This window comes from Cydia fagiglandana, chromosome 10, assembly GCF_963556715.1.
Source record: "Cydia fagiglandana chromosome 10, ilCydFagi1.1, whole genome shotgun sequence".
Classification (NCBI taxonomy): domain Eukaryota; kingdom Metazoa; phylum Arthropoda; class Insecta; order Lepidoptera; family Tortricidae; genus Cydia; species Cydia fagiglandana.
The window spans coordinates 6,093,095-6,107,204 of record NC_085941.1 but is presented as its reverse complement, the minus strand read 5'-3'; the positions used below and the strand labels follow the sequence as shown (position 1 = coordinate 6,107,204).

Below are 14,110 nucleotides of genomic sequence, written 5' to 3'. Positions count from 1 at the left end.
CTTGTTTGACACTGACATATCTAATCCATATCGTTTCGACATCTAGTATTTGACGTATCTCATTGTTCGAATACGGCTGTATATGATCTAAATTGATCTACTACTATCGGAATATCTGAGATATAAAATAGCGCATGCAATGTATAATTTTTACACTTCTAGCTTCTTCCTGCGACTTCCTCTGCGTAGACTGATGATTTATGCATTGATAAAAAAAACAATGATGAAAAAATCTCATGTCCCCCAGGACTCCATACAAAATTTCATTTTGATAGGTTCAGCGCGGTTTATAGAAGGAGTAAGAAACAGACTGACAAACAGCCAGACAGTGTTACTTTCGCATTTAGAATATTAATTTTGGAACTTGTTTCAAAGTAGTAGAATGCACGTAAGTTCCACACAAACTCTACCACCACAAAAAGTCTAAAGTGTTACCACTTTGAAACAAAAGGTAGAGTTTGTGTGGAAAGAGAAGAGTTGTGGAATGTATGGGGACGACTCTTCTCATTCCAAATAGACTCTATTGAGTTATGACAACATGGCATTGAACTTGTGGTAGGTAAATGTTTGACACACCACACCCCACCTTGGCCCATAGGCTGAAATTCATATCATTTATAAGCTACAAAATACGTCCGTTTCTGTACTGAGTCATAAGTACCCTTGCAAGGGTAGCCTTATTCGCTTCCGTATTCCGGATTGACGTTGAAAATAGGTTTCGTCGAACTCGTTTTTCTTTTAAGTCTAGACGACTAGGGGTCTATTAATGTTCAACCAGCCTAGCCAAGGTGACAATCGCTTGCGCTTCGCCATCGAATCGCTTTGTGTTTCTCTATCACTCTTCCGTATTAGTGTGACAGTGACAGTTGCGTTTCGTTCGCTACGAAGCGTTAGCGATTGGCATGTTGTCTACGGGGCCAGGTGAATTACTGTAGCTTAAATATTGCATTGACGAAGCCCGATGCAGTTTGATTTCTGAGAATATATAGATATTTACTTAAGAATATGTTTAAAGTTTAAACTTGGGTCTTATGCACTGATTAAGTTATTTTGATAATGATAATGGAAAAAAAACTAGGGCCTTATATTTTTCCTGGTGCTGGTGGAATATTTTACCTGGAACGATTTTTAAAAATTAAGGTATAGTGATAGTTTTCACAAAGAAACGAAAACGCGCAAAATATTTGATCTTATTGGTAGAGTCACAAGAACTTATCATATATTTTTGCGCGCTACGATATGAAAGACTGTTATTGCGATAATAGAGATGCAGGCGTCCATAGGCTACGGAGACTGCTTACCATCAGCAGGCCGTATTTTATGCTTGTTTGCCGCCGCTTAGTATTAAAAAAAAGAATACATGTCGTATAACGTATTCAAAAACTTTGTTTATCTTGTCATTATATCTATGGATTTATTAAATTATACGGTAGGTTATATTATCAAAGGTAATGATCGCATGCCGAGGCTATAGAAATATTTAATGAATCTTTTAAAAAGGTCAACTGTATTCGTATTTATTGTGTGAATTGTGTACCTTTGTTTTTATTTCAAATAGGTAAGTATTTTGTCAATGAAACTTACTTTTAAATTCCACATTTAAACCCAGATATTGCAATCCTGTTAAGAAATCTTACCATAACCAAATATTTGAGCACTTAAATTCAATAACACTAACACATTTCACGTAAAAGTTTTCGCATTCTCACAATCACACGTCATTTTCGCCAAAAAATCAAAACCGTCTGAACACATATCGTGCGTATTCGAATTTAGAACTCCGATTCCGTCATTCGATTTTTTTCATTGTTTTTTTTTTGTTTTCGGCCAGTGGAGCACTGGCTGTTTACGTCGCGTCGATGGTGCTCCCGTGGCGGTAACTTTTCGCCGACTGACGGCGCGACGTCGTGGTCACTAGCTATCGTTGATTTTAATCTTGATTACCACTAACAATCGGGTCAGGGCTCCGGTGTTGAGCGAATATTTACGAAAATTCTTATCGGCCGTGAATTGTGAGCGGAAAATTGACATGACGTGGGGAATTGTATTGCCCTTTGGTAATGGCAAAATTATAGTAGAGTTGCGCTTATTATGGTAGCGTGATTGATTCTGTGATGGCATAATTTCATGCCGACATTCTTTCACCCCCATTCGAAATAACGTACCTATGTATATGTATAGTATATACGGTCTTACTTTATTGTTAGGCTATTAGAATGACGAATGAATGACTTAGCGCATTAAGATATAAGTTGATTTTAATACCGAGCATATCTCCTGATCCCAGTGACATATTACGTATAATAAAAGTAAGAGCGAAGGAAATTAAAGTAGGACGTAAGTTCAGTTCAGACTTATCAATTGTTACCTACATTGCAGCTTCTGTAATTGTACAAAGTTATCGAGAAGTTACGGGATATAACGTGATAGCGATTGTAAACATTAAAGTTAAAGCAACAATGTGACGTATCAAATTAGAGGGTTGATCAATTTTATCGTCTGTTATCATGATCGTCTCTTTCTAAGATTGTATTAAGCGAATTCCAGGATCCATAGTAAAAAATGTGACCTCCTTAGTAAGGATTACGAGAGGTGCCAAATCAACAGACCACACATTAGCCACATCGCTGCTCTAACTTTAACAATCTAGTGAGTTGGATACGTTCATTTTTAGATCCTTATTTTAGTATTTTAATTAAAAAGGACATTAAATTAAAATAGAAGAAATATTAAATTTAAATATTGAGTAGGTACGAACCTGAAATTTATTGATTTTAGGAAACACCATTGTCACCATTAGAACCAGTACAAGACGCGTCAAATACCACCCGAAGCTCGGATGTGGTTCTGTTATCTCTGATGACAGTATGATGTGGAAAATAAACTGCATCTGGATTGTATCATACGAATAAATAAATTAGTAAGCGAATTTTTCTCGACCCTGTTGTCTGAAGCGATGATATTGCATTTTGTAGCCAACAAGAATGAACTAAATTAGAATAATATCTCAAGATAAAACGATGACATGAGATCCTAAAATGCTGCAACTTAAAATTAAATAATGGTCTATTTTTATTCTAACGGATTTAACATTACGTATATTGAATAAAAAATTATCACAAGCTCAGCTAAATTGAACCTTGTCTCAGTGCCATAGAGACTGACATGTGAAAGCTTTTAAATCTGTATTTACCCATCGACTTACTTAATCATCGTTAAAGTGCGAGTGAGACTAATAGCGCCGTCCTTCTTCCGCCACTATTACAGGAAGGAAGGTCGAGGTCGTTGATATATTTTTAATATTATCAGTTTCTATCTGTGAATTGAATTGTTCCGTTTTTATGTGTATTTGAATAGATACGAAAACCAAAGTTACTATGAAATTTGGGAAAGTACAGCGAGCTGCAAAATTGCATAGACACACTATGAATTTATTAAATCATTTGAGTTTTTTACAAAGGAAATATGTACCTAAGTTGCAATGGTGGATGAGAATATGAAAAAAATTCTAAGCCCTGTTAACATTTCAAAATTAATATTCTTATAAAAGTCCATGTTTTGTAAAAGTTTCCGGCCTTTAGCGACTTACAAAGTTCGGAGAGTACAAAGACGTCCTTTGGTACTTAGTTCCGATTGCTTTATAGCTATAGTGGGGTTACATTTATAATATTGTAAAGAGTGGCACAGAGGTCAGAGCAGTATGGTATATGCTATAGGACTATCTGCCCGATTCGAACTTTGAGATACGTCGTTTAATAGATCTAGAAACGATATGGATTAGATGTGTCAGTGTCAAAAGACCGCACCGACTTCAAACATATCAGTTGGTAACGCATAGACTTAAAAAGGATAATATTTTATTTCATCCTTTTTGAAGTCGGTTTTCTTTTTTTTGTAAAAAGTTTTTATTGAAGGGCCCATTCAATTATCAAATAATCATAATTAATATATCAACGCATTCTCGACGTGACGGTGTCAGTATGTTTGATCATCATTCCTACAGTTTTTAGTGCTCCGTACAAAACTTTGTTCACGGAACACTTATGGGATCACTTCGGTCTTGTTTTTCTATATAGGTAAACAACGAACGCCGTAATTGTAACCCATCAAAAACATAAATGTAAAAAAGGAGAGCCAAGTTCAATACAAAAATTATGCTTGGCTGTGGGGTTCGCCGCAAAAAGAATGGAGATTTAAATGAGTGCCAAGTTCTATGCAAAATCCAAATATGTATTTATAGGAACAAAATAACATTATAAACAAGTATTAAACTCTATTTCTTTGCTTTATTGGATACCTATAACAATTGCTGTTATTTAAAAAAAATGTGAGATCTTAAAGTAGGTTAGATTTGACTTGGCCAGTTTTCATTACATCAATCATTTTATAAAGTTATTCAACATATATATTTTGTAATTCTGATAAAAACTGGCCAAGCCAAATCTAACCTACTTTAAGATCTCACATTTTTTTTAAATAACAGCAATTGTTATAGGTATCCAATAAAGCAAAGAAATAGAGTTTAATACTTGTTTATAATGTTATTTTGTTCCTATAAATACATATTTGGATTTTGCATAGAACTTGGCACTCATTTAAATCTCCATTCTTTTTGCGGCGAACCCCACAGCCAAGCATAATTTTTGTATTGAACTTGGCTCTCCTTTTTTACATTTATGTTTTTGATGGGATATCAATACTTTTTGTAAAGAAAACTAGGCAGGTATTGAGATTTAATGTTTTTTCTTGTGTTTCCGCTGCATGTTTTTTACTTCTGTTCTTTGTATTAATTATGTGGTGCCACGCGCCGCCAACGACACACCGTGGGCCGGTTGTTTAGCGCGTATTACAGGTTTTTTGTATGGGCCCCCCCCCTATTTTTTAACTTTTTTTATTTTTAGATTTTTTCCTACGCTTACACACAATTACCGAGCTGGATTCCAAATTTCATCCTTCTAGGTCATCTGGAAGTAGGTTAGGTTTAGGTACTATATGTCAGTCACAATAAAAAAGAAATTTGTATGGGAACCCCCCCTATTTATTAACTTTTTTTTGTTTTTAGATTTTTTCCTACGCTTACACACAATAACCGAGCTGGATTCCAAATTTCATCCTTCTAGGTCATCTGGAAGTAGGTTAGGTGTAGGTACTTATATGTCAGTCACAATAAAAAATGGTTTTTTTGTATGGGGACCCCCCCTATTTTATAACTTTTTTTAATTTTTAGATTTTTTCCTACGCTTTCACACAATAACTGAGCTGGATTCCAAATTTCATCCTTCTAGGTCATCTGGAAGTAGGTTAGGTTTAGGTACTTATATGTCAGTCACAATAAAAAATGGTTTTTTTGTATGGGGACCCCCCCTATTTTATAACTTTTTTTAATTTTTAGATTTTTTCCTACGCTTTCACACAATAACTGAGCTGGATTCCAAATTTCATCCTTCTAGGTCATCTGGAAGTAGGTTAGGTTTAGGTACTATAGGTATGTCAGTCAGTCTTAAAATTTACGACTTTTTGACCTTCATATCTTTATAACCGTTTGAGCTAGCTTCATGAAATTTGGGCTTCTAGATGTCCTTATGGATATAATTAAACACACGTAGTTTTATGTGTTTACGTTAAAGATGTTTTGAGTTATAGAAGGGTCAAAAGTGGCACCAAGTGGTTCGTGTAATATTACACACTTGGCGCTGGCTAGCCAGTTCCTTTGCTTGAACTTGGCTTGACACGCTGCCGCGTGTCTAGATATAATCACAATCGTAATTGTATACATTTATTGTAGGTACTACATGGAAGATTGCTTATAGACTTCACTTGTCAATAACTACTATAACTAGGACCTACTCTAATGTCATTGTGTAAATTGGTTTTAATTTTAATCGGTTGCTAGTCTCGAAACAACCACCTTCAGAATACGTACACCCTTTACGTACGTCCTTTGACCTGTTATACATATTATTATATTCGCAAGAATTTAATATTCCTTTGTGTAAAAAAATCCAGTAGCTGGTGAAGTATCTTTGAAACACAGACAAAACATCCTGCAGACTTAGCATAGTCGCGCTACCCCCTCTGCCCCACATACGGTAATTTTACTCCATGCTCGAGTCGAAAGTGTCTTTGTGTGACGTCCGTGTCTTTGAACGGACCAATCACGGCACGGGACTTCGCTCACCTCGTCCCGCGCACCCCCGCATTTTTGGCATCATCGGTTGCATGAAATAATTGCTCTAAACTCGGTCTAAAGGATTCCCAGTCTATGCTTTGAAATCTTTGACTTGTAGAATTCAGTAGACATTATCGAAATAAAACAGACACAATATTATCTCTGCAGTGAAAAGGGATATCATGGTCATATTATCATATGAAGAATGTCCACTGCTGGACAAAGGTCACCCCCAATGTTCTCAACCATTTCTGCTTCGAAGAGTTTTCTGTGATCTCGACCACATTGTCGGTCTAAGATATTTAACTATGTAAAATTTTAAAATTGTAAAATCCCCTCCACGGAACGGGCATTGCCGAGCATAAACAATTTTCAAATAAACCTTTTTTATTTCCTAACGCTACAAACAATACGCTACAAACATATCAGGACAAAAGTTCAATTACATTTCAGAGCGTTGACACTTCAATATTACAAAAGGGATACTAGGACACTTGTCCCAGTCCTGATGAAGGACACGCGAGGGAATTCTCAGACGTAGTGACGCCGGCGTCGAGTGTCTTAGTGTATCGTAAATTTTAATATAAGTACGAAATAGATATTATGAGTTTGTTACTGTGAGTGTTTCACTAGGTTATAAAGATACGATAGCGATATATACATATTACGCGAAATTAGTAAGTTGTAGTATAATAAGTAGTTTACAGTACATCTGGTGCTACCTTACTACGCCAGGTGTTATAATAGGCACATTACGTAACTACATCGACAATTTAAAGACTTATGAAACTAGCTGAAACCGAGTACCCTAATTATTGTACTGCTAAGATTTGTATGATAAACATACGTGGGTTGTGTACATATTTATATAATTTCAACATTTGAATGACCCATTATAGATCGTTTTTTTAGCATTAGAAAGAACTTGAAAGTAGGTAAGCGATCTTGACATGTCTTTTAATTGAAAAATGCTTTTTAAAAATCAGTAACTATTACTTGTGAAAGCTAAAGAATATAAATGGTCGTATTAGATTCATAATTGTTGCATATTTACCGTAACTTATTTTTAAAACGTGTTTTTCAATTAAAAGACACATCAAGATTGTTTACCTTATTTATAAGTATTAAATTTAAATACCTGCACTTCTTAGCTACATAGCCGAATAAAAAAAAGCATCTTTCAGCAATATTTATTCGAGTAAAAAATCAACCTTACAATATTGGGCAGCATAATATAATTACTCACGGAATAGTAAATCGTTTATCCAAATTGTTCGCTTTCATTTTGCCTAACTTACGCTTTTGAATAATTCAGGAAATTGTCTCCACAAAACGAGGGTAGGTATTGTAGACGGCCTAGTTTTTACACCCGACTTGCCTTGCTAGCTCCTGAGCCGTGAGCCTATTCAGAATGACAGACAATCAAAAATACGAGCTACTTAAACTTTTTGTGATTGTCAAGTGAAGGCACGGAGTCCGCTTTGCAATTTTTTATTTTATGGAGACGGATAGAAATTTACGTGCTAGAGGTATGTAAGCAATTTTATTTTAAATCCATAGCTAAACTAGATACTCCACCGATAAGAGAATACCTCTTAAGTTAATGATGCTGAGCTAAACATTAACCTAAATATTTAACCATGTCTGTTACTTTTTTGGGCTAATTTCATTTTTTACATACTTTGCGGATCGACCAATATGTAAAAAAAACTAAAGTAAGAATAAAACTAAAATGAATTGCTTCGCTAATTAATCAAATTACTTACACTAAAATCTCCTGCCATTCCAGATTTGTCAAAAGTAATTGAAATTGGTTAATAAATATAAAAGTTTTTTTTACTCGTTAGCATTAGTATTAATTTATTCTGGCTTTTTAAAGTTATTCAGAAAACGTCGACGACCTCAAATTCCTTCATTAGCACTCAATCAATTGTACCTACTTAGCCTACACTCAGGATGGAGGTCAATTCTAAAATAAAAAGAAAAGTTGACGTGGGTATTATACAGGGTTACTTTTTTACCGGTACAATAAATTTTATCACATCATTGGTATCGATAATAGATCACATTGCACAAATTTTTTTTTATTTTATTTCGCATCAATTAATTTATCCTTCACCAATTTAGTAACTTCTGGTTGCACTAATTACAAGGTGTCAACGGTATGAAATCGCGCGCGATGACGTAAACAAACAGTTGCCAGTTCGTGCGTTTGCTAATTGATGCGTAAGGCATACACATTTTCTAGTACTTTAGCGGATAAGTTCGGGCATTGGTATTTTTGTTTTTTTGTTCCCAAATAGTAGTAAATAGTATAATAGTAGTTATTTTTGGCAGCAATTACGTATGTTGATTTATTGTACTGGTAAAAAAGTAACCCTGTATACAGACAAAGGAACCGTGCGCTTTGGAAGGACTGCCATCTTGTGACCTAAATCGAAAACTGTAACTGTAACGCTTCACGCCAAAGAAATTGCTGCCACCTATATGATCGATATTAAACTTTCGTGAGACATATATTAAACTCGAGCCTGAGGAAGGACCCCCGAAGGGCCCGAAACATGTCGCCAATAGCGACTAAAAATTCAAGTGAGTGAAACCATTGTGGTCTAAACAGCTACCTAAATAGTTTAAGACCAGTCCGACGAGGTTATTTTTCGCCCATTCAAGTGGTGCAAAATTTCGCTCGCCGATTCCACTTGATTGACCGATCAAATCAGGAGATGCGGACGCAAAAATGCCAATTTTGTTATTTTAAGTATGCACGTTTCTGGACAATTTTTTACCCTTGTCACCTGTCACAGATTGTCTACGTGTGGACGGGGCAAATTTAATACTTAAAGTTGACATTTACACTTCGCTTTAAAAAACAGGAGATCCTGGCCGCGTAGCCAAGATGCCGATCGCTTACGCTCCGTAGCGATCGAAACGCAACTGTCACTGTCACTCTAATATGGAAGAGTGATAGAGAGACATAATGCTTTTCGTTGTCGAAGCGATAGCGATTGTGACCTTGGCTAGGCCGGCTGTACCCCTTAAGTTCATGCGGATGCATTATTTCCGTTTTATGTTGGGTACTTAACAATTCTTGACTTTTTGGGTTCTTGGACATAGTAGTGTTTAAAGGTTTAAGCAGTGAACGATGTCTGCAGTTATTAAATTTAAAAGAGAGAATGACGTTTAAAATAGGTTCTAATTAAATTTCAATTTCAAAGGGGTTTCCTTAATCATAAACCGTAAAATACAATACAAACATAAACATTAACTACACAATAAAAATAACCTAATTTCAATCAGTTTTCAATAGAACGAGAATAAAGCTCTAACTCGAGTTCTTTAATGGGTTTACTTTACTGTAGCGACTTGCAAATTGTTTTGACAATTTAATAACGAGCTAACGACGGTTCAGAAGTTCTAATACTTCTAACTGACGCTTATTGGATAAGGGGTTCATAGTTACTTACGATGTACAATTTAGTACACTATCACAGTTCAAACAATAAAAAAAAATTAATTTTTTTTAACAAGCAGAAACGTCTGCGAACGATGCTATTAAGCCTAGAATAAATTTAAAAGTGGAAAAATTACTGTCTTGGGTGAGGTTGGGTTGGTTGGGTGGGGTTGGGAGTTCAAGTCTCACCCAAGACAGTAATTTTTCCACTTTTAAATGAAAAAAATGTCAAGTACCTTATGACCTACGTCACCTATGAGATGAGACCAATTAACTACCTTGGAGTTGAAACTCTTAAGTCCATGCGGGGTCCCAGCGCGCACAAGTTTTTTTGCAGAAATCGCGAAGCGTCTGGTTGACGTAACCGGTGACCGAAGAGCAGATGGCGGCTTCCTCGCACAACGTATCAGCAAAGAGTCACAATATCAACATTATTTAGCAGATGCAGTAAAGCAATAAATTGGGGCAAACTGAATTTTATTATAACGCGTATGACGTAGCGACGACGTCAAACATCCTGAAATAGATGACACTCGCACTTTTATTTTCAAGTTCACACATCCGTGTGCCAAAGATCGGTGTGACGGACGGCGACTTGCAAGTTTCGCGGCTCTGGGGACCTAGCCTACATGACAATAGTAGATTGTGTTACAAGGAAGCACACTGTCATATTTACGGTGTGGGTGTACATTTAATCTTGATTGAAACGAAGGATTCCATAATATCTACACAAAGTGGTGTAGGTCGATCTAAATCCGAAAGTTGTTAAACTCAAGAGTTAATATTTCAACATCTCTAAATGATTACATTTTACCGTAAACCTTCAACTGTCAAACATTATTTTTGTTAGACAGGACCTTGAGTGGCATTCGGAATTTACAATTTTATCTCCATTTGATCTTATTTGACGTCCCTCGCGGCTCATCGCGATCACCCAGCACGAGCGAGATGCATGCTACTAATGATCACATGGAAATTTTATGCCAAACGAAACTTCTGTGAGACACAGACAATATAGGTAATTATCCAATATATTAAAACTGGTCACTTACGTATGTAATTGAAGTTGAAGCTGTTACTTATCAAGCGAAACATGTCGAGTAATATTCGATTTAAAATGCGTGAGTGACATATTTTAATAATATTCAGTAGGTCAAAATGGAGATCAATTTCTAAAGTAAGAATACCGCTCCTGAACCTATTTTATTGTAATCTATTGTGTTACAAAAGTTGTCGTGACGTGGCGTGACGAACGACGGGGAGTTGCAAGTTTTCGCGGCCCGGGACACTTCAGATATTAAATATATGGCTGGAACTTTGGTGTTTGAAATGTTTGAATATCGAATTATAACCTCTGTTTAACATATTATCAGTCTTGTATAAATGTAGGTACAATTGTAGGTACCTAACCTATATGATGGTCACAAAGGTAGCGGATTCCGATTGGGTTGTTTTTGTAATACTTACCTAGTTTATTTACATAATATGCAGGAAATACAAATATATATAGGTATACTATGTACCTACTCTTATGAGATGAGACGTTTTGTAAGGGATTTGCAACGTGGTTTCCGTGATAGTAAATTGTGCTCAGTTTAGGAACAAGACTTCCTGAAAGATTCAATTAATACAAACTAGTCCCATATATAAAGAAACAACAGTTTCAGTACAATACATAAATATTACTGCCATCTAGACATATTTTATAATAATAAACACTTTACTGTCCTAGAAAACAACTCCCAATACTCTCACTATGGTAGCGCCATCTACCGGGTGGGTTCGGAACTCAAGCTGAAAGCTTTCGTTGTTTCAGACCCCTTGTCATCTCGTGTAGGTTTTCGTTACTTCGACAGTCGCTTGTTGCCGTCGTAGGCCGCTAGGTGGCAGTGACAGGCATCCGTACTTTAACAAGAAAGGCAAAAACAAATAAAGAACTGCTTCAGCAGACCTAACCTTATTGTAGTAAGGTTTAGGAAGGTCAGTTAATAGTCTTCTATGTCTGTACAGTCTGTACTTACTGTCCAAGGAAAAAATGGTGGTACCTACACTGAAAAATATATCATTAAACGAAACGAACAAGCTTAGTTAACTTAAAATTCTTAAACTCTCGCAATACCCGAACGGCATTTTAACAAAGCCTTTCGTGACTTGTGAATGACGGCAACCCAAGAATAAATACAGGGAAATTGTATAAATTACCTACTACTCTAACCCAATCTTTTTTACTATCAATTGGTGCATAGTTTTGTTTGCACAGTCAGCTGTAGAGATAATTGATCACCAATGATCAATTTTCCAGCATTTTTGGTGCAGCAGAGTGGTGTTAACGGAATTAGTATAGATAATTTCAACTGAAATGGTAAATTAAGGTTAATATTAACGTAATTAACGTTAATTAATCATTAGGGTTGAAATTATTTATACCAATTCCGTTAACACCACTCCGCTGCACCAAAAATGCTGGAAAATGTACCATGTCTGTTGATCACCATACTAACGAATAATAATATTATAATTATCAAAAAAGAAAATTAACAATTACTCTTAAACTTGTACAGTGAGGTGCACACATCATACCTACTCAAAAATATATCCCATAGCTCTTATTATGTCAGCGAATTCCGTACCTTCATATTATTTACGCAAGTTATTTCTCAAGTCTGACCTAAGACTGAGAGAATATTAGGAAATGCATCAAATCTCTAAGAGCAGAAAAAGAGGAAGTCTCCTTGCGAAATTAAAGGCGCGATTCGGGAAATGCATTACAGATTCACTAGATATGAAATAGTAAAGATATGTGACGTTCCACGGCAAAAGGTACCTTAGGAAGGTTGGCGCTTACGCTATTATTAACGCCACTCCAATATTCAGCCGGGGCAATAATGCTTTTTGCCGTGGAACGTCAGATATCTTTACTATTTCATATCTAGTGAATCTCTAATTCATTTCCCGAATCGCGCCGTTTGTCTATTGTTACCAAGCCGGGCGAGCATGTTTCACTTGCTTGCATATGAATGCATTGCTGACGGTTTGCAACATTACAATTTTCATTAGCATTGGCCCGAAGTAATATAGACTCTATTACAAGGTATAAGGGACGAGAATGAGTTGTACAAGATGTCACTCATTTGTTTCCCTTTTCAAAACGGGGCGCGCTTTCGTCTAAATACGAGAAGTAATCTACTGAAAAGACTATTTCGAGAATCGCGGAGGCTAATAGTAAGTAAAATAATCAGAGACAATAAACCGGGATTAGTAAGGTCGGAAATGTTTTTGTTGAAGATTTAAACTTTATACATCAATTATTAGATACAGCTACTCTGTATGCTAGGTTACATATGTGTCCCAATATGTAGGTATTTTTTACAACTACGACGAGTATATACCTAGACGTTATTATTATAATTTGGTGTATAATGACAACGTTTAACACCATTTTCATGTTAAAATAAAACTACACAGCTAAATATTTAAACAAATAGTAACATTTTAAACATGTCAGATTGCATCGCGTGGCCCATTAGGGTCAGGATAAATCGCGTGTCGTCTCACCAAACAACGAGTAGATCACGAACATACAGAACATATCTACAAATATGATTAAGTTTATGTTTTATAATACCTGTAGGTTATATTATTAATACTTATATTTATATTCGATAATATCAATTTGGTATCATACTTTCCAAATACACCCATAACAATATGTCATTCATCATCATCATAATTTAAGAGCATGGCTCTTATCGGTGGAGTATGCGCCAGTTTTCGCGATCCTCGGCCAGGTTTTTTAGGTCCCTGTAAGACATGACAGTTACTATTCCTATTCATTAGTTGTTGGGTCATTGATAAAGTCCTACCTCTGTATTCATAAACGCGCTACAAACCACAATTAGCTAATACAAAAAATCGTTTGTCCTTATCTATCATTTTGACTTATGTATTTGTAAGAAAGGGATAAAACATAATTTGACTAAATCAGTCCCGTAAAGTTTTATGAATAAGGGGGTAATTATAATTTCTAGCCTCTATCAGATAGGTACGTATGTGTACCATATTTTTTTCTTATTTATCAATGTGTGTCAACCAACGACAAATTGTGGTAAAAGTGAACACGCATTGATAATGTTGTTATTTGAAAGCGACAGAAATGCACATAGATGTATTATAATTTATAAAATATTTACTTAAACATAAGAATAATTCATTAAGCATTATTTATAGGATAAGTTTAGGTATTGGATAGGTGCTTAGTTAGGTAATATTAAAATATAACGACATGACGAAATTATAAAGGGGCCCAGAGATTACCAGTTCGCCGGACGATAACAGCCTGTCAGTTGTTCGGAACTGTCAACTTTTGCGTTTAACTGACAGGCTGATAGAGTCGCACCAAGAAAAGTCTGCAGCGGATTTGATAGCCCACGCAGTGTAAGTGTTATATATACGTCATAGTTTCATAGAAGTTTGACGTTTAAAATGACACT

The 14,110-nt window shown here is 35.7% G+C and overlaps 1 protein-coding gene across 3 annotated transcripts in view; it reads right to left on the bottom strand.

Moving 5' to 3' along the window:
• The window catches only part of LOC134668101 (uncharacterized), a 136,017-nt gene that overhangs the window by 62,477 nt on the left and 59,430 nt on the right, over positions 1-14,110 (bottom strand). The window contains exon 1 of one of the 3 annotated variants that reach the window (XM_063525594.1): positions 1,585-1,918. The exons of 1 other annotated variant lie outside the window; for it this stretch is intronic. The gene's annotated coding sequence lies outside the window, so the exon portion shown is untranslated. Of the gene's footprint in view, positions 1-1,584; positions 1,919-14,110 lie in introns of those variants that run through there. One more of the 3 variants, XM_063525593.1, reaches the window with a different exon arrangement.